We start from the raw sequence: 23,365 nt of genomic DNA on the forward strand, positions 1-23,365 counted from the left end.
TGTTCTCATCTTTTTTTATTTACTTGCCACAGTTGGTTACTCTCACTTTCTTCAGACACTTTCTTCGGTGGCATTTGGGACACATCTTAGCATAGAAATGGGTATTTCTTATTCTTTCAGCAAGTATTTATTGAGTACCTATTATTTACCAGGGACTAATCTTAGCATTAGAGATTCAGCAGTGAACCAAACAGATGAAATTCTTTACCCTCTTGGAATTTATATCTACTGGGGGAAGATATAGAATAAACAAGAAATATATTATCTGGTATATATATATTATATACAATATGTGTATACAGTACATACTATATATGTACTATATACATATGTTATATACATATGTATAGTATATAGTATATATATTAGATGGTATTTATGTATAAATATAACATGTTTGAACAGTGCAGGACTTAGTATATAGTATATATAGTAGATGGTGTTTATATAGAATTATAATGTGTTTGAATATTGCAGGACTTAGGGGCACTGACTCCCCCATGCAGTTGAAAACCTGCATATAACTTGACTTTCTCAAAAATTAACTAATAGCCTGCTATTGAACAGAAGCCTTAGCAATACCATAAACAGTTGATTAATATATATTTTATATGTTGTATGTATTTTATACTATATAATTACAATAAAGTAAGGTAAGAGAAAAGGTTTTTAAAATCCTAAGGAAGGGGTGCCTGGGTGGCTCAGTCAGTTAAATGTCTGCCTTTGGCTCAGGTCATGATCTCAGGGTCCTGGGACTGGGCCCCCACTTCTATCTCTCTCTCAGATAAATAGATAAAATCTTTAAAAAGTATATTTTTAAAAATCCTAAGGAAGAGAAAATACACTTAAATTCTTATAGTATACTGACTGAAAAAAAAAAATCTCCATATAAGTGGATCAAGGGCCAACTGTATATATTGTGTATAAGAGCAAAAAAAAAAAAAAAAAGGAAAGTGAGGTAGAGACTAGAAACTATTGGAAGGAGTTTAGATAGGGTAGTCAAGAAGGCCTCACTGTAAAGTATAGCACTTGAGTAGAGACTTGGAGATAAGGGAATGTGTTGCTGTGTGGGTATTTTAAAGGAAGGACATTTCAAACAAAGGAACTATCATGTGCAAAAGCCCTGAAGTGGAATGCTCATGAGTGAGGCAAAGTCAGAAAGTTAGTGTGGTTGGAGTGCAGTGAATTTGAGTGATATTAGTAAGAAATGAGGTCTGCTGAAGCAGTGGTTGTGGGGCAGATTGCATAGGACTTCCTGGGTTGTCAGGATTTTATTTTAGTCTTCTCATTTGAGATTGGAAGTTACTGGAACAGTTTAATCAAGTTAATGACATAATTTGACTTAATGGTTTATCAAGGTCACTCTGGCTCCAAGGTTCAGATCAGACAGGGAGAGGGGCAAGATGGGAAAAGACTGCTGGAATAATCTAGTGAAGAGATATGGGTGACTTGTGCCAGAATGCTAACAGTGCAGGTAGTAAGAAAAGGTCAGCTATATTTCGAAGATAGAGACAACATGATTTGCTATGGATCAGATATAACTTGTGATAGGTCAATGATAATCACGTTTTTGGTTGAAACAACTGAAAGCATGGAATTGCTAATTACTGAACTGGGAAAGACTGTGGGAAGGGAAAATTTTATGTTTTGGGAGAAAAGACCATGAACTCTGTTTTAGAAGTGTTAAATATGAGATACTAATAGACAGTCAAATGGAGTTGTAAATTAGTTGGACATACGTGTCTGTGATTCAGGGGAGCAGTCTAGGAGGCTATCAATTTAGGTTGGTATGTAGATAATATTTAATAAAGCCATGAACCTGGATGAAATCACTGAGGGATTAAGTATAGATGGAGAAAAGATCTTAAAAAAATGGATTCCTGTGGCACTCCAACATTTAAATGTATAACTTGAAAAAGAACTGATTAAAAAAATGTGACCAGAGAGGTAGGAGAAAAACCAAGAGGGTGTGGGGTCATGGAAGTCAAATGAAGGGAGTATTTCAAGAGAAGGAAGTGATTAGGGGCACCTGGGTGGCTCAGTGGGTTAAAGCCTCTGCTTTCAGCTCAGGTCATGATCTCAGGGTCCTGGGATCGAGCCCTGCATCGGGCTCTCTGCTCAGCAGGGAGCCTGCTCTTCCCCCTCTTTCTCTGCCTGCCTCTCTGCCTGTTTGTGATCTCTGTTTCTATCAAATAAATAAATAAAATTAAAAAAAAAAAAGAAGGAAGTGATTAGCTATATCAAGTAAGATGTGAGGAATGCAGCACCTTAGTGGAGTTGTTAGCTATTTTACAATAATTACATTCTAATCATAAGACTTTCTAGGAGACTGTGTATATACAGGTGATTGCTGGAACAGGGATGAGCAGGAAGTCAAAATGTGTCACTTCATTATTAGTATACAAAACTGGCCTTCTTCAGGATTTTTCCAGCAGCTTCTAATTTGTGTGCTAGAAGGCACGTGACTGTTAGCCCTAGCTCCTTGCTACTCAAAGATATGGGCCTCAGAGGAGGTTCTGTATCACCTGGGAGCTCTTTAGAAATGCAGATCTCAAGGTGCCTGAGTGGCTCAGTCGGTTAAGTGTCCAACTCTTGATTTTGGCTCAGGTTATAATCTCGGAGTCATGGAATTGAGCCCTGTGTTGGGGCTCAGCGGGAGGTCTGCTTCTCTCCTCTTTCCTTCTGGCCCCTCTCTCCTGCACACTTGTGCACATGAGTGCGCGTGTGCACTAGTGTGTGCTCTCTCTCAAATCTTAAAAAAAGAGAGAAAGAAAGAAAGAAAAATGCAGATCTCAAACTCCACTGCAGACCTACTGAATTAGACTATATTTTAATATTCTCAGATAATTTTTAAACATTATTTGAAAAATATGCTCTAGGTCAGTGGTTTTTTTCAAAGTGTGGTCTTTGAACCAGCAGCATAGTATCATCTAGAAACTGTTAGAACTACTAATTCTTAGGCTTCCCCCCAGAACTAATCAGGAACTGTAGATACAGGTAAGACCCAGCAATCCATTTTATTCACTTTCAGGTAATACTGATATAGTCTAACATTTGAAAACCACTGCTCTAGATTCCTGATTCTCAACCGTGGCTATATATTAGAATCACTTAGATTAAAAACAAAGCAAACATAATAAAACCACCAATGGCTAAATCTCATCCCTGAAAATTCTGATTTTTTTAGGGTAGGTCTTGAGTATAGTTTCTTTGTTGTTGTTTGCTTCTATTTTAAAATTTTAAGCTTCCTAGATGGTTCTAAGGCAGCCAGGATTGAAAACCACTGCTGTAAATATGCTAGTAATCCATGTTTAGCTGGTGGGCTAGGAAGTCAGCCTGAAAAAAATTCAGAGCCTGGTCAAATTTATTCACTTACTATTATGCATTATATAATGATGTGGGTAATTTGCTAAGTATTGAAATCCCTTTAAAAACTTCAGACCTCTTGCCTAAGGTCCCCCCATGCTAGATAGCATAAATCTCCATGTTTGAAGATTTATTACCAAAAAAAAAAAGCAATCCTCAATATTTTCTCAGTATGGTTTTCTGTTGATGGATTTGCTCAGTATCATCAGGGACTTAAAACACTAATAGATATCATGCATCATCAGTCCAGGAAAGTGCTCACTCACTGGGCACCTGGACAGTTCACTTAATGTGCAGAATTAATGTGCGTCCTGGATGTATCAAGTGAGGTGTAGCTCTGTGCTCTGGGTGATGATTTCAAGAGACTCAAGTGGTTGCCGTGGGTTTGTCTGAGTAATTTGGACCATGGAGATCCCGATTGTCCATTAATAAATTCCATTTTGAAGCCAGGGTCTGCACTCAGAGATAGACCAAATATGTTAGTATTTGATAAGGAACATAAGTATATCAAAAGGACAGATCCTCTCCACCCTATGAAATTCTAAAGTGGATGTACTTGCATAGACGGTTCAAATAGCATGCTAGGTTCATATCTAGTCAGAGAATGATGTGTTTCGTAGGGCTTCAGACTACATGTTGCCACTACCCAAGCATAAAGCACCACTAACAGCAGGCAGACGGACTTCAGTCCTAAAGGCCAACAAATTCTCCTTGCTGGAGAATTTGTGTCTCAATATGGATCAGAATTCAGAGACAGCATAGCACTGGCAAGGAGTTACATCTAATCAGCATAAACACTCTGCTTAGGATACAGTAGTATCTATTCTAAGTGGCACATGGGCATCACCATATTGGCCAAAAACACCAAGAACTAGTACAAAGGCCTTAATTGTACCTGGATTTCCTAAAGTATTACATTCTGTTAGCCAATGTAATTTAAAGGAGGATTGGATTCTAAATGGTCATGTGAAATATAGTGCCCACCTTACACTGGCATGTGTATCTAAAGTAGAAAGCATTGGGGGGGGGACTAATTCCTTGGTGTTGGTTGATTGCTAGCATGAGGGAATAAGCATGGGGCCAAAGATGGACCTTGCCCCTTGGATCTAGCTTTTTTGGAGTCTGTAGTCGGGCTCAATTCATAATACCACAAAATTCTTAGTTTGTTTTTTTTCTTCTGGGATGGGCAGCTTATAATGCTGGATTGGCAAATGAGGTTGTGATTGTAGGTGTTGTTAACTCAGATTTCACTCTAAAAACTACCTTGTTCTTCACAATTGAGGGGGAGAATACCTGATTTTACTTTAAGTAAGAAGCTGGGGAATATAGGGATAAAACAGATTGGATGTGAAGTGAGAATTTTGGAGTATCATTGCCATGTTATGGATGGTGTCAGCCTCTTGATGGAGCCCAAAAAAGTGAGAGGTCTTTGTCATGGATGCTAGAAGCATGGGTTGTGGCATAACAGGGAGCACTTAATTGAAATTAAAGACCCAGAAATAAATTGATGGCAAGAGAAGTGTACGTAGCCCAGTCCCCAAATCAGTTAGATGAACTGAAAGGGACAATTCTGCCACTCTTCCTGTGAATCATGTTTTTACTTCACCTCCCAAGGTAGAAGACATCTATTCTTTGCCCCCAATCCATTGGAATCTCTTTTCATCACTATGGTAGGACTGACTTTCTTGGTCAGGAGATACAGTACTAGACACTACTGCTGCTGGTGTGAAAGCTCTCATTATGTTATTCATTTTAGTCTATGCAACGTAATTATAGTCACCACAAGCAGTTATTCTAAAGAATTTGCAGTTTTAACTTGATTTTGCTCATGGTATTATTTAAATTAGCCACAGGGTGATGATATAACCAAGTCTACCCACCTCAGAATCCTGTCTTTATAGATGGTTGATCAGGGAGCAGGGCATAATTCCCAACCAGGAATGGAAAATGAAAGGCCATAGGTGATAACTAACTACAGAGCCTACAGACTAGTCATCCATTACGTGGTTGCAGTGTGACCTTTCTAATTATTAGTTAACCTGTGGACAATGTATTTAGCACATAAAACTCTACAGATGGTAGCTCTACTAGCATGATAAGGAATGTTACCTGTAACCTGGATGTTAGATTCAGATGACATGCACTAGCAAAGGGCCATTTTTGCAACCATAAAGAGACTACATAGGAGTCTGAAGTTGACATCATACGGAATGTGAGAGGCTTCATGGACCTCCCCCTCAAAGGGTAGTTGTTATATTTTTTAAATTAGCAATAATATACTATCAAATACAATTATAGAAAATTGAAAGCTGTAGAAAAATATTTACCTGTGGTCTTGCAATCTGGAAATAATACTACTGTTTTAGAGATTTCCTTTTAAGTCTTTTTTTTTTTTAAAGTAAGCTCTGTGCTCAATGTAGGGCTTAAACTCATGACCCTGAGATCAAGAGTCACATGCTCTACTGACTCACCCAGCCAGGAGCCCCTCCCTTAAAGCCTTTTTTTTTTTTTTTTTTTTTAAAGAGCAGTTTTAGGCTTTACACCAAAACTGAGAGGAGGGTACCCATTTCCCATATACCTCCTGCCCCACACATGCATAGCCTCACCGTTATCAATATCATTCACCAGAATGGTATACTTTTTACGAAGGATGAACCTGCATTAACACATCATAATCGCTCAAAATCCATAGTTTACCTTAGGGTTCACTCGTGGTGTTGAACTTTCTTTGGGTTTGGACAAATGTGCAGTGACAAATGTCTATCATTATACAGTATTTTTGCTGACCTAAAAATCCTCTGTGCTCTACTTGTATACTCCCTAGCTCCCCCGTTCCAACCAGTTGATGTTCCTACTATAGTTTTGCCTTTTCAAGAAGGTCATATACTTGGAATAATACAGTATGTAATCTTTTCAAATGGACTTCTTTCACTAAGTAATATGCATTTAAGGTTCCAGCCGTGTTTTCTCGGCTTAATAGCTCATTTCCTTTTAGTGTTAAATAATATTCCCTTGTCTGGATGTACCAAGTTCATTTATCACTTCACCTACTGAAGGACATCTTGGTTGCTTCCAAGTTTTGGCAATAATGAATAAGCCTCCTGTAAACATCTATGTGTAGGTTTTGGGTAGATAGAAGTTTTTAACTCCTTTGGGTATAAAGGAACACAATTGCTGGATTGTATGGTAACAGTATGTTTAGTTTTGTAAGAAACCACCAAACTGTCTTCCAAAATGGCTGTACCATTTTGCATTCCCACCAGCAATGTATGAAAGTCTCTTTTGCTCATCCGCATCAGCATTTGGCATTGTCAGTGTTCTGAATTTTAATAGGCATGTTCTAATAGGCATGTAGTTCTAATAATAGGCATGTAGTGGTATCATGTTGTGATTTGCATTTCCCTGATGTCATATGATGTGAAAGATCTTTTCATATGCTTATTTGCCATCTGTATATCTTCTTTGATGAGGGGGTCTGTTAAGGTCTTTGGCCTAATTTGTAATTGGGTTGTTTTCTTATTATTGAGATTTAAGAGGGCTTTGTATGTTTTGGATAACAGTTCTTTATCAGATGTGTCTTTTGCAAATGTTTTCTCCCATACTATGGCTTGTCTTCAAATGTTCTTGATGTTGTCTTTCACAGAGCAGAAATTTTTTAATGAAGTCGATTTATCAGTTATTTCTTTCATGTATCATATATTTAGTGGTATACCTAAAAAGGCACCACCATACCTAGATATTTTTCTGTGTTATCTTTTAGGAATTTTATAGTTTTATGTTTTATCTGTAGGTCTGTTATCCATTTTGAGTTAAATTTTGTGAAGGATGCTAAGGTCTGTGTTTAGATTCACTTTTTGCATGTAGTTGTCTGGCTCTAGCACTATTTGTTGAAGAGGGAGATGATCTTTGTATTGCTTTTCCTCCTTTGTCAAATATCAGTTGACTATATTATGGGGGTCTATTTCAGAGATTTCTGTGTTGTTGAGTTCCACTTTTTGTTGAGCAACATACTAGTTAATATGTGGAATACAGCTTAACTGTAATATTGACTCCAAAAATAACTAGAAAAATACTCATGCTTTCTTTCTTATTAAGAAAACTGGAACCATCCTGGACTCAGAATCCAGATGTCCAGGGTGTAATGTAGCAGCAAAATAAGTTACAAGGCCTAATAAGTTACAGCTCTTGTATTCAGATGTTTCCACCAATGCAACTATATATTTCCAACAACCCTTTTCAGAGGCATGACAAGGATATCCTAACAGAGAAGGAACACCAAATTGGGAGTCAGACAGCCTGGGTTCTAGTCCTGACTGTGATTAACTAGAGGGGAAACATGAACCAGAAGATACTGAAGTTGGAGAACTTGTTACGAGTTTATACTATTTGTTGGCCGTTGTGCAGCTTGGGTCAAAGAACATTTGCACAGTAGAGTCATGTGTTTTCATCTGCTTTCCTCCTGTGCCCAGCTCAGCTCTAAGCCCACCTGGCCATGGTAAATAGACTCACTCATTGGGGTGGCTTTATCTCAATATAGGTGTCTAGTAACAAAGAAGGCAGCTGAAACTTCTATCAGTTCCTATATTATTTGGTCTGAGATGAAAGTGTCTACAGTCATGAATAGAAATACATTTTGAGCATTTTGTCATTTACAGAGTCTTTATTCCTTAATGCTATACTCCAGGCAATAAATCTTTGTGAAGAAGGGAAATTTTAGTTAGTTGCTTAGTAATGCTGATGAATTTGATTACTAGGAAGTCTGTATATAAATGGTGAATTAAGGATGCACCATTTTTTAATATTAGCCTAAGGTTTAACTACTTATGGAAGTGTTAGTTGGTAGAAATAGGAGTTGTGACTATGGTAGATAATCCAGAATAAATCTACATGTCACTTAAAGAATATTGGAGGCATCAGAACTTTCAGATTTCAGCAGTACATCCAGCTCCTATCTCATATTAATTCTCCAACATGTGCATGAGATCTTGCCCTTTTTTGCCTGCTCCAGCGATTCTCCTCATTCACCTATATCAGTATTTTTGATGATACTTTTAGATGAATCTTGAAAAGACTTCTAGATGAATCTTGAAAAGGCTTTTCAAGAAATGATGTTAAAAATAACCTAATATCCAAATGACAGATGCTGGCAAGGATGCGGAAAAAGGGGAACCCTCCTACACTGTTGGTGGGAATGCAAGCTGGTGCAACCACTCTGGAAAACAGCATGGAGGTTCCTCAAAATGTTGAAAATAGAACTACCCTATGACCCAGCAATTGCACTGCTGGGTATTTACCCTAAAGATACAAATGTAGTGATCCGAAGGGGCACGTGCACCTGAATGTTTATAGCAGCAATGTCTACAATAGCCAAACTATGGAAAGAACCTAGATGTCCATCAACAGACGAATGGATAAAGAAGATGTGGTATATATACACAATGGAATACTACGCAGCCATCAAAAGAAATGAAATCTTGCCATTTGCGACGACGTGGATGGAACTAGAGGGTATCATGCTTAGCGAAATCAGTCAATCGGAGAAAGACAACTATCATATGTTCTCCCTGATATGAGGGAGAGGAGATGCAACATGGGGGGTTAAGGGGGTAGGAGAAGAGTAAATGAAACAAGATGGGATTGGGAGGGAGACAAACCATAAGTGACTCTTAATCTCACAAAACAAACTGAGGGTTAATGGGGGGAGGGGGGTTGGGGGGGTGGGATTATGGACATTGGGGAGGGTATGTGCTATGGTGAGTGCTGTGAAGTGTGTAAACATGGCGATTCACAGACCTGTACCCCTGGGGATAAAAAGATATTATATGTTTATAAAAAATAAAATTAAAAAAAAAATAACCTAATATCCTTGGGGCGGGGGAATGAACTCAGTTATATCTCGCCATATGCAAAATTTAACTCTTATTGGGTCATATGTCTTAAGCATCAAAGATAACACTATAAAATTTGTACAAAAAAGTATAGGAAATAGGGCATAAAATGCATGACTTATGAAAAAGAAAATTATAAATTGAACTGGAATAAAATTAAAACTTTTCAAACTTCCAGGTAACCAAAGGTAGTGGTGGATATATAGTAAGTAGCCTTCCAAAATGTCTTCCCCAAACAATGCATAATCATTTCACAAGTATGAAATTTCTATGCAAAGCTATAGCCTTACCATAGAGAATACCAAGACTGTAAAATAACTGTAAGTAAAAAAGAGAAAGAGAAACTCTACTTAGAGTTTTGCAAGCTCTTTCCTCTCTACCACTGAGCTTTGCAGGGAGCAACTTAACCTAAAAGAACTGTGAAAACTGTGTCTTGACTGTATACTGTAAGGATAAAGACAAAAAGAACTATAGATAATGGTATAATCTAGTTAGTAAAATTGTTTCTCACAGGGATAGTGATTCTGAAACAACTTTGGATGTATTACACTTAAGTAAATAGACTTTAGTTTATGGAAAGCTAATTTCTCACTCTTTGAGGAATAAGTTATACATAAAGGGAGAAATTCTCAATAAAACTTGTGGTTTTGGATTAGAATCACAGGTATCAATATGAATTCATGGTTTTTAGATGTATACACACATAGATACAGAATATAGATATATGTATATACATGGATTAGTGTGTGTGTGTATATATATATATATATATATATATATATATATATAATTTCCGAGTTCTGTCTATAGCCTAGAAGGAATAACACTCTGTAACAATGACCACATTGATTGCTCCAATCTTGTTCTCTAAATACCATTCTCTAATAAAAGGAACTAGGGCTTCCTAGAGAAGTAGCTAATTGTAGGATGGAGCAGGAAAAATGCTAGATGAGCCTTGAATATATTGTGGTGCCTCAAAGTAGACAAATGCAGGGGTGCCTGGGTGGCTTAGTGGGTTAAGCCTCTGCCTTAGGCTCAGGTCATGACCTCAGGGTCCTAGGCTCGAGACCCGCATCGGGCTCTCTGCTCCTTGGGGAGCCTGCTTCTCCCTCTCTCTGCCTGCCTCTCTGCCTATTTGTGATCTCTCTCTCTGTCAAATAAACAAATAAAATCTTAAAAAAAGTAGACAAATGCAAAAGAGATGGTGGCTTATTGAAAAAATAAGGGAGCCAACCTGAAGGATCTCCTGAAGGTCAAAAATGGAACAATTTGAGCTCTAAAACAAATAATGATACTTTTTGAATTTTAGTAAAACAGGAATTGTCAAAAACCAGACTGTGGGCCAATTATGGCCTGCTACCTATTTTTATAAATAAAATTTTATTGGAAAACAAACATTTCTATTTGTTTCCGCAACTTTTTTTTTAAAGATTTATTAGAGAGAGAGAGAGAGAGAGAGAGAGCGCAGGAAGGTGCAAAGGAAGAGGGAGAGAGAATCTCAGGGAAACTCCCCACTGAGTGTGGAGCCTGATTTGGGGCTTGATCACACCCTGAGGCAAAATCAAGAGTCAGACACCTAATCAACAGAGCTACCTAGGTGTGCCACTGTTTTTGCAATCTTTTTTAAATAGTTCCTCTAAGAAGCCCTTTTAGAAACTTTCTTTTTCTTAATTGCCCCAACTCACCACAGAATTCTATTACCACAGATATACTGTGTATCAGTTTATGTACCTTATATATATCTATGCTTTATTCATAAAAATAGTAAGACCTTCACACAAGGACCAGTTTTTTCAAAACCCCATGAAAGTGATACTGTTCCCAAGTAGAATGCATGGTTTACATATTGTCAGTGGCTGATTTGACATTATAACAGCAGAGTTGAGTAGGTGTAATAGAGGCTATATGGCATGCAAAGCCCAAAATATTTACTGTCACTTTACAGAAAAAGTTTATTATTGACATTTGAATTAAAATATCTTTGAATTCAGCTGATAAAAACAATGGATTAACTAAATAAGAGAGAAAAGATAGTTCTTCCTATGGCTAAAATAAAAAAGATAAATGACAAATGTTGGTGAAGATGCGGAGAAAAAGGAACACTTGTACACTGTTGGTGGGAACGTACAGCCACTGTGGAAACAATATAGAAGTTCCTCAAAAAATTAAAAATAGAAATACCATATTATCCATTAATTCCTCGCAAAGAAAACAAAAACACTAATTCTAAAAGATATATGAAACCCTGTATTTATTGTAGCATTATTTACAATAGCCAGTATAGAAGCAACCTAAGTGTCCATTGATAGATGAATGAATAGAGAAGATGTGGTATATTTGCACACATACACACTCACATACACAAAATGGAATATCACACATCCATAAGAAAGGATCTTGCCATTTGCAACAACTTGGATGGACCTAGGGGGCAAAATAAAGCAAATACCGTATGACTTCATTTGTATGTGGAATCTAAAAAACAAATGAACAAACAAAAAGCAGAATCAAACCTAAAAATACAAAAACAAACTGATGTTTGCAGAGGGAAAAGAGGTAGAGGGATGGACAAAATAGGTGAGGGGGAAAGAGGGATACAGGTTTCCAGTTATGGACTGAGTAAGTCACGGGAATAAAAGACACAGCATTGGACATATAGTTAATGATACTGTAGTACTATTGTATGGTGACAAATGGTAGCTATACTTGTGAGCATAACAGAAGTTGAAAAACTATGTTGTACACTTGAAACTAATGTAACATTATGTGTCAAGTATACTCAAATTAAAAAATAAAAAAGATAGGGGTGCCTGGGTGGCTCACTTGGTTAGGTGTCTGCCTTTGGCTCTGGTCATGATTCTGGGGTTCTGGGTTCAAGCCCCTTGCCGGCCTCTGTGCTCAGTGTTGAGTCTGTTTCTTCTATTTCTCCTCAACTCTTCCCCTTCCCTTGCTTGTTCTCTCTCTCAGATAAACAAAATCTTCAAAAAAAATTAAAAAGATATTTCTTCCTTATGGTAGAATTCCAATTAATAAATGTAGAAGAAAAGAGTGAAATAAGGGGACCACATAAGTAGAATAGTACAGTAGTAACTGTTTCAGGCAAGGTCTAGTAATAGATGCTAAAATTAATGAAAGCTTGAGGAGAAACAGGATTTGCATAAGCTCAAAGCATCTCTCCTAAAATACATACTGCAAAGAAAAACTTCGTAGTAACTTTATAGTGAAGAAACCCTGAAAACACCATTTTTATATTGGAAAACATTTTATATTTTCCAATATAAAAATGGAAGGACAATTCCTTACCCAAGGAATTGAGGTAAACATCATCAGTAATAATACATATTGACCTCCTTAATTGATGAACTCCTTCATATGATGCGCTAAGAAGAACAAATAAAAATTTTGTGGTATATTTGCCAAAAATGCATAATTTCACTCCAATCGTGGGAAAACATGTTACAAGTCCAAACTGGGGGATAGTTTACAAAATAATTGATTAGTATTTTTCAAAAGTGACCATCATGAACGACAAGGAAAATTAAAGGAACTGTTACAGAGACTGAAGTTGCTAACGAGAAATAGCAACTAAATGCAGATCCTAAATAGGATCTTGAAATTGGAAAAAACCTTAGTGAGAAAACGTGAATTTTGAATAAGTTGTTTAGAGGGTGGTATAGTACTAATGTTAATTTCCTCATTCTGGTCATCCTACCAAGGTTAGGTAAGATGTTTATATTAGGACAGTGAGATAAGGGATGTAAGAGAACTGTTTGTACTATTTTTGCAACTTCTTTAATAAATCAAAAATTCATCCAAAATAAATTTTTTTAAAAAAATCAAAATCTTTTGCTCTTTAAAAAATACCATTAAGAAAATGAAAAGACAGTCCAAAAACTAGGAAACACATTTACAAAATGTATATTTGAGAGAAGAATTGTATCCAGAATATATCAAGAACTCTTAAAATGCAGGAATATGATAACAGATTAATTAAAACATAGGCCAAATTCTTTTTGCCCGGAGTCAGACCCAGTCGCAGGAAGTGCATGACAATGTACAGAGGCTCACACTCTGGACTTCTGGTCATAGTTCAGTGAAGAAGAGCCCCTGGGAGATGGAGAGTAGGGGATTTATAGAGAGCAGGGAGTTCAAGAAGGGGATCTTAAAGAGTTATAGTTGATGTCCCACACTCACTCTTACACTGCATGTGGTTGAAACTAATTTGAAACAGCATCCCAAAGGCTTTGAGAACTAAATTATAATCATCCAGATTTCAGATTGACCTGTGTGGTGTGTACATGTGGTACTACTACAAAGGGTTTAAAAATTCTAACATTGGAATCACAGAGGGAGAATTGGAACATGTACCCCGAACCTAACTGGATTGCTTGCCTGATGAAACACAAAAAACAAAAAAATCAACATTCTCTAGAGGTTTTTAACAGGGCCCAGAATTTATAACACAATATTAAAAATGTCCAGTTCATAACCCAAAATTATCACACATAGAATTAGGAAACTCTTAACTTACAAACGATAGCAATTGTCAGCCCCAAGATGATGTAAATGTTGGAATTATCAAAGAACTTAGAGCAGTTATTATAACGATATGGCATGAAGTAAAGGGGAATGCTCTGGAAACAAATGAAATGTTCCAAGTTCTCAGTGAAGAAGTAGAAGCTATAGAAAAATGGCATATTTAGAATTAAAAAATATAAAAATGGAAGTAAAGAATTACCTGGTGAACTCAGTATCTGTGTGGTAGACAGATTGTGCCCACCCCTCCTCCCCAGCGTCTCTCCCCACAAAGATATCCACTCCCTAATCCCTAGAATTTGTGAATATATTGTTAAATGTCAAACATGACTTTGAAGATATGATTAACATATGGACCTTAAGAGAGTGTCCTGAATTACCCACATGGGCCTAATTTAATCATGTGAACCCTTAAAAAATAGATAGCTTTCTCCAGCTGGAATCAGAAGAGATGTAGCAGAAGTCAGAAAGATTCCAAACTTGAGAAGGGACTCATTGTCCCATCACTGGTTTGAAGATGCAGTTGTCAGTATAATGAAAAATGCAGGCAGCCTTAGGGAAGTTGAAGTTCTCAGCTGATAGCCAGCAGGAAAACAAAGGCCTCAGTCCTTTCACCACTGGGAATTGAATTCAGCCAGTTCTCTGAATGACTTGGAAGCTGATTTATCCTCAGAGACTCCAGTAAGGAATGAAGCTGTGTTGACACCTTGATTTTGGCCTGGTGAGACTCTTAAGCAGAGAACTCAGCTATAACTGGATTTCTGCCCTGCAGAATTTTAGCTAATAAATTTGTGTTATGTCAAGATGCTCAACTTGTGGTAATGTGTCATAGCAGCATAGGAAACAGTCTGGAATATATTTTCACCCTTTTCACAAACTAGTAAGTTAGACTTTTATTGTTTCTTGGATGTCAGTGCAGTCATGAAATACATGGTTCAGAGATAAAGAACTTTATTACTCATGGCACAGCAAATAGCAAGAGTCAATAATAACAGAATTTATATATATATTTTTTAAAGATTTTATTTATTTATTTGACAGAGAGAGATCACAAGTAGACGGAGAGGCAGGTAGAGAGAGAGAGAGAGAGAGGGAAGCAGGCTCCCCGCTGAGCAGAGAGCCTGATGCGGGACTCGATCCCAGGACCCTGAGATCATGACCCGAGCCGAAGGCAGTGGCTTAACCCACTGAGCCACCCAGGCGCCCCCAGAATTTATATTCTTTTCACATGCCTTTGGAATTTTACCAACAGTATAGGTCATATCCTATAAAACAAACCTCAAAAAACTTAAAAGAATTGAAATTATATAAAATATGTTCTCTAAACATAATGAAGTATAAATCATTAGAGAAAACAGGGAAATCAAAATATTTTAAAGCGGATAAAAATGAAAACATCAAAATGTGTGAAAATCAACTGCAGCATTGTTTCAAGGGCAATTTATAGTGTTAAGTACATATATTGGAAAGGAAAAAAGTTGAAGATCACTAATCTAAGATTCCACCTTTAGAACTAGAAAAACAAGAGCAAACTAAACTCAAAACCAGAAGGAAATAATAAAGAACAGAAATTAATAAAAACCATAAAACAGTAGGGAAAAATCAAACCACAAGCTAGTTTTTTTTTTTTTTAAGTTTTTTGTTTTTGTTTTTGTTTTGTTTTGTTTTCAATGGGGTTCTTAAACTCCTGACCCTGAGATCAAGACCTGAGCTAAGATCAAGAATCCGCTGCTAACCAACTGAGGCACCCAGGAGCCCTAAAAAGCTAGTTTTTTGAAAAGAGTGATTAAATTGGCAAATTTTCAGCTAGACTACCAAAAACAAAAAGATGGAAGTTACCAGTATTCAGCAAGCTATCACTGCAGACCTAAAGACATTAAAAGGAGACATAAAAAGGATGAACAACTATACATAGAGCTATTTGACAACTTGGATGACATGCACTATTCCTTTGAAAGATTCAAGCTATTATAGCTTACCAAGAAGAATAGGTAACATGAATAACCCTCTATTTATTAAAATAATTGGATTTGTAGTTTGAAACATTTCAAAAAAGAAAGCCCCAGGTACAAATGGTTTCACTAATAATTCTGCCAAACATTTAAAGAGAGAATAATACCAATTCCACATAGCTCTTACTGACAATAGATGAGGAGAGAATACTTCCAACTCATTTTATGAGACTGGCATTACTTTAATATGAAGTCGAGACAAAGGCGTTAGAAGAAAAGGAAATTACAGATCACTATTCCTCGTTAACATAGATGTAAAAATTCTCAATAAACTAATCAAATAAAATCCATCAATAGAATAATACCTTGTGACCAAGGGGTTCATTTCAGGAATATAGTGTGAGTTCAATATTTGAAAACTAATCAAGGCAACTCACTGTATTAAGAGACTAAAGAAGGAAAATCATGATCCTCTCAACAAATGCAGGAAAATAATATGACAAAACTCAACATCTGTTCGTGTATTTTAAAATGCATAGCAAATTAAGAATAGAAGGCTACTTCCTTAACTGTATAAGCATCTATAAAAAACCTACAGCTAACATTATGCTTAATGGTGAGAGACTGAATGTTTTCCTTATAAGACCAGGGGAAAGATAAGGATGTCCTCTCTTTCCTAATTCAACATTGTACTGGAAGACTAGCCAGTGCAATAAGGCAAGAAATACAAATAAAAGACTTAGAGGAAAGGAAGAAATAAATATTCTCTATTCCTAGATAATTTGCTTACATAGAAATTTCCAAATAATGTATAGCATGCACACACTACTAAAAGTGGTAAGTGAATTTACCAAGGTCATAAGATACAAGGTCAATATGCAAAAATCGGTCGTATTTCTGCACACTAGCAATTAACAACTGGAAATGGAAACTAAAAAACAGTACCATTTATAAGAACTCAAAAACTAATCTTGCATAAATTTAACAAAATCTATGCAGTATTTGTATACTAAAAACTATAAAATGAAGCTGGAAAAACAGAGAACTTAAGAATGGAGTATATATATATAATGTTCATGGACTGGAAGACTTAATGTAGTAAAGATGTCAGTTTTTCTTAGATTGATCTATAGAGTTTATTTAATCCCAGTCCCAACAGGATATTTAGGATATATAAACTGATTCTAAACTTACAGGGAAGATAAAGCAATTGGAATATCCAGAACAATTTAGAAAAGGAATGAAGGTGGAAGACTCAAAGTACTTAATTTTAAGGATTATTATAAAGCAACAGTAATTTGACCATGTGATATTAGTGAAATGATAGATACATTGATTAGTGGAACAAAATTATAAGGTACATTTTATGACAAATTAACATAGTCAATTGATATTTGACAAAGGTACATGAACAATTCAATTGAGAAAAGAGTGTTGTTTTTTTTTTTTTTAAGATTTTTATGTATTGATTTGATAGAGATCACAAGTAGGCAGAGAGGCAGGCAGAGGGAGAGGGGGAAGCAGTCTGTCTGCTGAGCAGAGATCCCGATGCGGGGCTTGGTTCCAGGACCCTGAGATCATGACCTGAGCTGAAGGCAGAGGCTTAACCCACTGAGCCACCCAGTCGCCCCAAAGAGTATTTTTAATCAATGGTGCTGGAATATTTGGACATCCGTATGAAAAAATAAACAAGTACACCTTATACAAAACTGACCCAAAATGGATGATAGATTTAAATGTGAAACATAAAACTACAAAAGATTTTAGAAGGAGACTTAAGAGCAAAACTGTATTACCTTCGGTTGTGCAAAGGCATGGTGTATAAAAAAATATGAAATGTACTTCATAAAAATAAAAGTTTGCTCTGTGAAAGAAACTGTTATGAGAAGGAAATGAAAAGCTTCAGCCTGAGAGAAAATATTTGCAAATCACATGTTGGACAAAGGGACTTGTGTTGAGAATACATAAAATAATTTTAAAACTCAAAACTATGAAGAAAACCCAATTAAGATGGCTAGAAGACTTGATCAGATTATAAGAAACATTAGTCAATATTATTCATCAGGAAAATTCAAATAAAAAAGATTGACCCCAAGTATTAGTGAGAATGTGGAGCAACTGGAAATTGCATACTTTTGGGGTGTATCACATGGCACAAGCACTTTGAGAAATTGGTGGTTTCTTATAAATCTAAACATGTACCTACCCTATCCTCCTTTCTGTCTTAATGAATTTGCTTATTCTGTACATTTCATCAAAATGGATTCATATATGTGGCCCTTATATATCTGTCTTCTTTAATGTATATGCTTTCAAGGTTTGTTCATGTTGTAACTTATGTCAGGATTTTATTCCTTTTTATTGCCAAATAATAATTCATTGCATAGATATATGCCACGTTTTATCCATCCTTCAATTGAGGAACTTTTTGGTTGTTTTCACTTTCCGGCTATTATGAGTAATGTTGCTGTGAACATTTGTATATAAGTTTTGTAAGGACATATGTTTCCAGGGTGCCTGGGTGGCTCAGTCGTTAAGCGTCTGCCTTCGCTCACGTCTGCCTTCGGCTCAGGTCATGATCCCAGAGTCCTGGGATCAAGCCCCACACTGGGCTTCTTGCTCCGCGGAAAGCCTGCCTTTCCCTCTTCCACTCCCCCTGCTTGTGTTCCTTCTCTCACGATGTCTCTTTCTGTCAAATAAATAAATCTTAAAAAAAAAAACAAAACCAAACCATAGGTTTCCATTACTTGGGAATTTAAGAGTAGAATTACTAGATCATATGAAACGCTATGTTTAGCTTTTGAGGAATTGCCAAACCATTTCTGGGAGGGTCTGTATCATTTTACAGTCCCACAGCAATATTTGAAAGTTAAGTTTTCTCTACATCCTTGCCAGTACTTGGTATAATATAAATTATATATATTTTACATGCACATATATGTGTGTGTGTGTGTGTGTGTGTGTATAGTGTGTATGTGTATACACACACACACCCATACTGTCTTTTCTGTCATGGAAGTGGTATATCATTGGGATTTAGATTTGCATTTTCCTACTGGCTAATGACATTGAGCATCTTTTCATGTGCTTTTTGTCTGTCTTCCTTGGGGAGATGTTTATTCAGATCCTTTGTCCATTTAAAAAATGGGGTTATTTATGGTTTTATTGTTGAGTTCTTTATATATTATAGATATGAGTCCCTTATCAAATCTTTGCAGTTATGTTCTCACATTCTGTGTGTTGTGTTTTCTTATTTTTGATAATTGTCCTTTGGAACATAAAAATTTATTTTGGAGGCACCTGGTGGCTCATATGGCAAGTGTTTGCATTCTGCTTGGGTCATGGTCCTAGAGTCCTGGGATCAAGCCCTACATCACTCCCTGCTCAGTGGGGCTTCTCTCTGTCCCTCTGCTGCTCCCCCTGCTTGTACTCTCTTGTTCATCCTCTCTCTCAAATAAATAAAAATCTTTTTTCAAAAAAGTTTTTAATTTTGATGAAACCCATTTTATTTTATTTTTTGTTGCTTCTGTTTTTGGTGTCCTATCTAAGAAACCCTTATTTTATCTGAGGTTAGTAAGATTTATGCCTATGTTTTCTTCTAAGAATTTTATTATTTTAGCTTTCACATTTTGAATTTTGAATTTTGAATTTTTGTATGTAGTTTAAAGTATGGGTCCAGATTTTTTGTTTTGCATTGTGGATATTCAGATGTCCTAGCACCATCTTCTTCCTTTGAATTATCTTGGCACCACCCTTCATGGAAGTCAATTGACAATGTATTGATTTATTTCTGGACTCTGAGTTTTGTTTCATGATCTGCATCTCTGTGATGCCAGTATCATGCTGTGTTGATTACTCTAGTTTTATAGTAAGTTAGTAATTTTTGAAATTGGAAGTGTGAATCTTCCAATTTTGTTCTTTTTCAAGATTCTTTTAGCTATTCTCAGTTTTTTTGTCAGCTTGTGAATGTCTTCAAGACAAGCAACTGGTATTTTGGCATGGATTGGTTTCAACTCTAAATCAATTTAGTCAGTATTGCTATTTTAACTATATTACAAGCTTGGAATATGAGATATCTTTCCATTTATTTAGATCTTTTAAATTTTATTTAATGGTGTTTTGTATTTTTCTATGTACAAGTCTTGTACTTTTTTGTTACGTTTATTCCTAAGTGTTTTCTTCTTGTTTTGATGCTAATATAAATGAAATTGTTTTCTTCATGTAATTTTCAGATTGTTCATTGCTAGTGTACAGAAATATAACTGATATTTTATGTTGATCTTATATCCTACCACATTGCTGAACTCATTTATTAGCTTTACTTGGGATTTATTTATTGTTTGTGATTCCTATATACAAGATAATGTCATCTGCAAGTAGAGATAGATTTACTTCTCCCTTTTGTTTCTGTTTCTTGCCTAATTGTCCTGACTAGAATATCCAGTACTGTGTTGGATGGAAGTGACAAAAGCTGACATCCTTATCTTGTTCCAACACTTAGAGGGGAAACTTTCAGGCTTTGACCATTAAATGTGATAACACCTGTGGGTTTTCATAGATGCCCTTTATCAGATTGAGGACGTTCTTTTTATTTTTTTTTTTTAATTAAAAAAGTTATGTAGATAAGATTTTTTTCAAAACACAATTGGTCATAATACATTTGATAATATATTAAAATATGAATTATTCATTTACATAAGAAATAAAACTTTTCTTATATGCAGGATTTTAATTCTTAGTTGCATATTTTTATCACAAAAGAGGTTAGATTTTTGTCATATGCATCTTCTGCCGAGATGAACATATTTGGGCCTTTTTTAAAAAACTTTTATTCTTTCTTCTTTTTTTTTTTTTAGGATTGATCTTTATTCTCTTAATGTATTATATTGGTTTGTTTTGTATATTGAACCAACCTTCCATTCCCACTTATCTTCCTTCCCACCGGTTACTCATTTAGTATTCCCTGACTTGATGAATACCATCTAAGCCATTCAGATGCCCAAGCCAGAAATCCTAGAGTCATCTTAGACCCTTCTCTTTCCCTTACTCACTACATCCAATCAGTTGATTTTGTCTTTTTTTTTTTTTTAAGATTTTATTTATTTGTCAGAGAGAGATTGAGAGAAAGAGAGACTGAGCAAGCAGGGGCAGCCAGAAGCAGAAGCAAGCAATGTGGGACTTGAAACCAGGACCCTGGGATCATGACCTGAGTCAAAGGCAGCTGCTTAACCTACTGAGCCATCCAGGAGTCCCCAGTTGATTTTGTCTTAATAGGTTCCTAAATTTTCCCACTTTGAATCCATCCTCACTCTGATGCCAGGAGCGATTTTTTTTCCTCCCAAAGGTGAATCTCATAATCTAAATCTACTTGTAGAAAAATTTATGAAGGAGAAATTTCTGTGAACTCCCTGCCTTCTGATAATGTACATAAACCATTACCAGCTGTTAAATCTTTGTCTTGGTTTTAAAGACTCAGATTATTTTCTGTGAATTATTAGTGACTTTTCTGTTTCTTGAAATGAGATTTGTGTTATAGTAAGTAGCCAAAACAGTATGGTATTGGCATAAAAACAGACACATAGATCAATGAAACAGAATTGAGAGCCCAGGAATAAGCCTACATATATATGGACAATTAATTTACGACAGAGGAGCCAAAGACATAAAATGGAGGAAGGACATTCTCTTTTTAAATGAATGGTGTTGGGAAAACTGGACAACCATATTCAAAAGAATGAAACTTGACCACTATCTTATACTGTACATAAAAATTAACTGAAAATGGATTAAAAACTTGAATGTAAAACCTGAAACCATTAAATTCCTAAAGGAAAACAGGTGGTAAGCTCCTTGACATCAATTTTAGCAATTTATTTGTGGATATGACTTCAAAGACAAGGGAAACCAAAGCAAAAGTAAACAAATTGAAATATATCAAACTAAAGAGCTTCAGCATGGTGAAAGAAACCATCATCAAAAGGAAAAGGCAACCTACTGTATGGATATTTGCCAAAATTACATATTTGGCAAGGGATTAACATCCAAAACATATAAAGAACTCGTACAACTTAACCAAAAAAAAAAATTAAAAAAAATGGGAAGAGGGGCGCCTGGGTGGCTCAGTGGGTTAAGGCCTCTGCCTTTGGCTCAGGTCGTGATCCCAGGGTGCTGGATCGAGCCCCACATCAGGCTGTCTGCTCCACAGGGAGCCTGCTTCCTCTTCTTTCTCTCTCTGCCTGCCTCTCTGCCTACTTGTGATCTCTGTCTGTCAAATAAATAAAATCTTTTTAAAAAAATGGGAAGAAGATATGCATAGACATTTTTCCAAAGAAGATAAATCAGTGGCCAACAGGCACATGAAAAGATGTTCAACATCCATAATTATTAGGGAAATGCAAATCAAAACCACAATGAGATATCATCTCGCAAGAGTAGACTGGCTATCATCAAAAAGACAAGAAAAAAAAAACACGTGTTGGAGAGAATGTGGAGAAATGGGAACCCTTCTAAATAAAACCCTGAGAATATAAATTAGTGCATCCACTATGTAAAACACTATGGCTATTTCTTAAAAAGTTGGCAATAGAACCGCCATACTATCCAGCAATTCCACTTCTGAGCATTTATCTGAAGAATGTGAAAACATTAACCAAAAAGATATGTGCAGCCTATTGTTAATTGCAGTATCATTTACAGTAGCCATGATATGAAACAGTCTAAATGTGGTCAATGGATGAATGGATAAAGAAGGTGTGGTATATACACAGAATGAACTACTACTCAGCCATAAAAAGCGAAATCAGATGGCAACAGCATCAGTGGGTGAGTGGATGACATTAGCCATAAAAAGAGTGAAATCAGATGGCAACAACATGGATGGACCTTGAAGGTGTTAAGTGAACTAAGTTGGAAGGAAAAAGTAAAAAACAATATCTCATCATATGTGAATCTGAAAACAATAACAACAAATAAAACAAAAATGAACTCATACACAGAAAACAGATTGGTGGTTACCACAAGGGTAGTGGTGATTCTACAATGGTGGGTGGTTGAGGGGTGGGCAAAATGGGTGAAGGAAGTCAAATGTATGGTGATAAATGGTAACTAGATTTTTGGAGGTGATTGTTTTGAGATGAATACAGATACTTAATTATAATATTGTATACCTGAAACTTATATAATGCTACATACCAATGTTACTTCAGTTAAGAATGGGATTTGTAATTCAAGTATTATCATAGGGGTGCTGCTAAATACTATTTTTGGACACTAAGATTTGGTCTAATGTTATCCAATAAAAGAGTAAAATTGGAGAGAAGGCTTAAAAACAGATGAAGACCAAATGGGAAAATTGCATGTGGTAAGGTTGCTACTAATTTGTTGCTGTGGTGCAGTTGATCTCTTGTGAGAATTCTTTTCTTGCAAAGTTTACACACACTGTATCATATTACAGAGATTATGAAGTCTATCATCAGTCTGCTTATCACATACATATACTAGTCAAGTAATAACTTTTCGCATGAATTTTTGTAGAAGTTATTTATTTATTAAAGATTTTATATATTTGACAGAGACACAGCAAGAGAGGGAACACATGCAGGGGGAATGGGAGAGGGAGAAACA

At 36.0% G+C, this 23,365-nt stretch overlaps 1 protein-coding gene across 2 annotated transcripts in view; it reads left to right on the plus strand.

Annotated features, from left to right (window-relative positions):
• The window catches only part of LOC111148777 (echinoderm microtubule associated protein like 5), a 177,961-nt gene that overhangs the window by 6,586 nt on the left and 148,010 nt on the right, over positions 1-23,365 (plus strand). The window lies entirely within an intron of this gene.

The sequence above is a fragment of the Enhydra lutris genome, unplaced genomic scaffold (genome assembly GCF_002288905.1).
Source record: "Enhydra lutris kenyoni isolate GAN:26980312 unplaced genomic scaffold, ASM228890v2 scaffoldscaffold20, whole genome shotgun sequence".
Taxonomy (NCBI): Eukaryota; Metazoa; Chordata; class Mammalia; order Carnivora; family Mustelidae; genus Enhydra; species Enhydra lutris.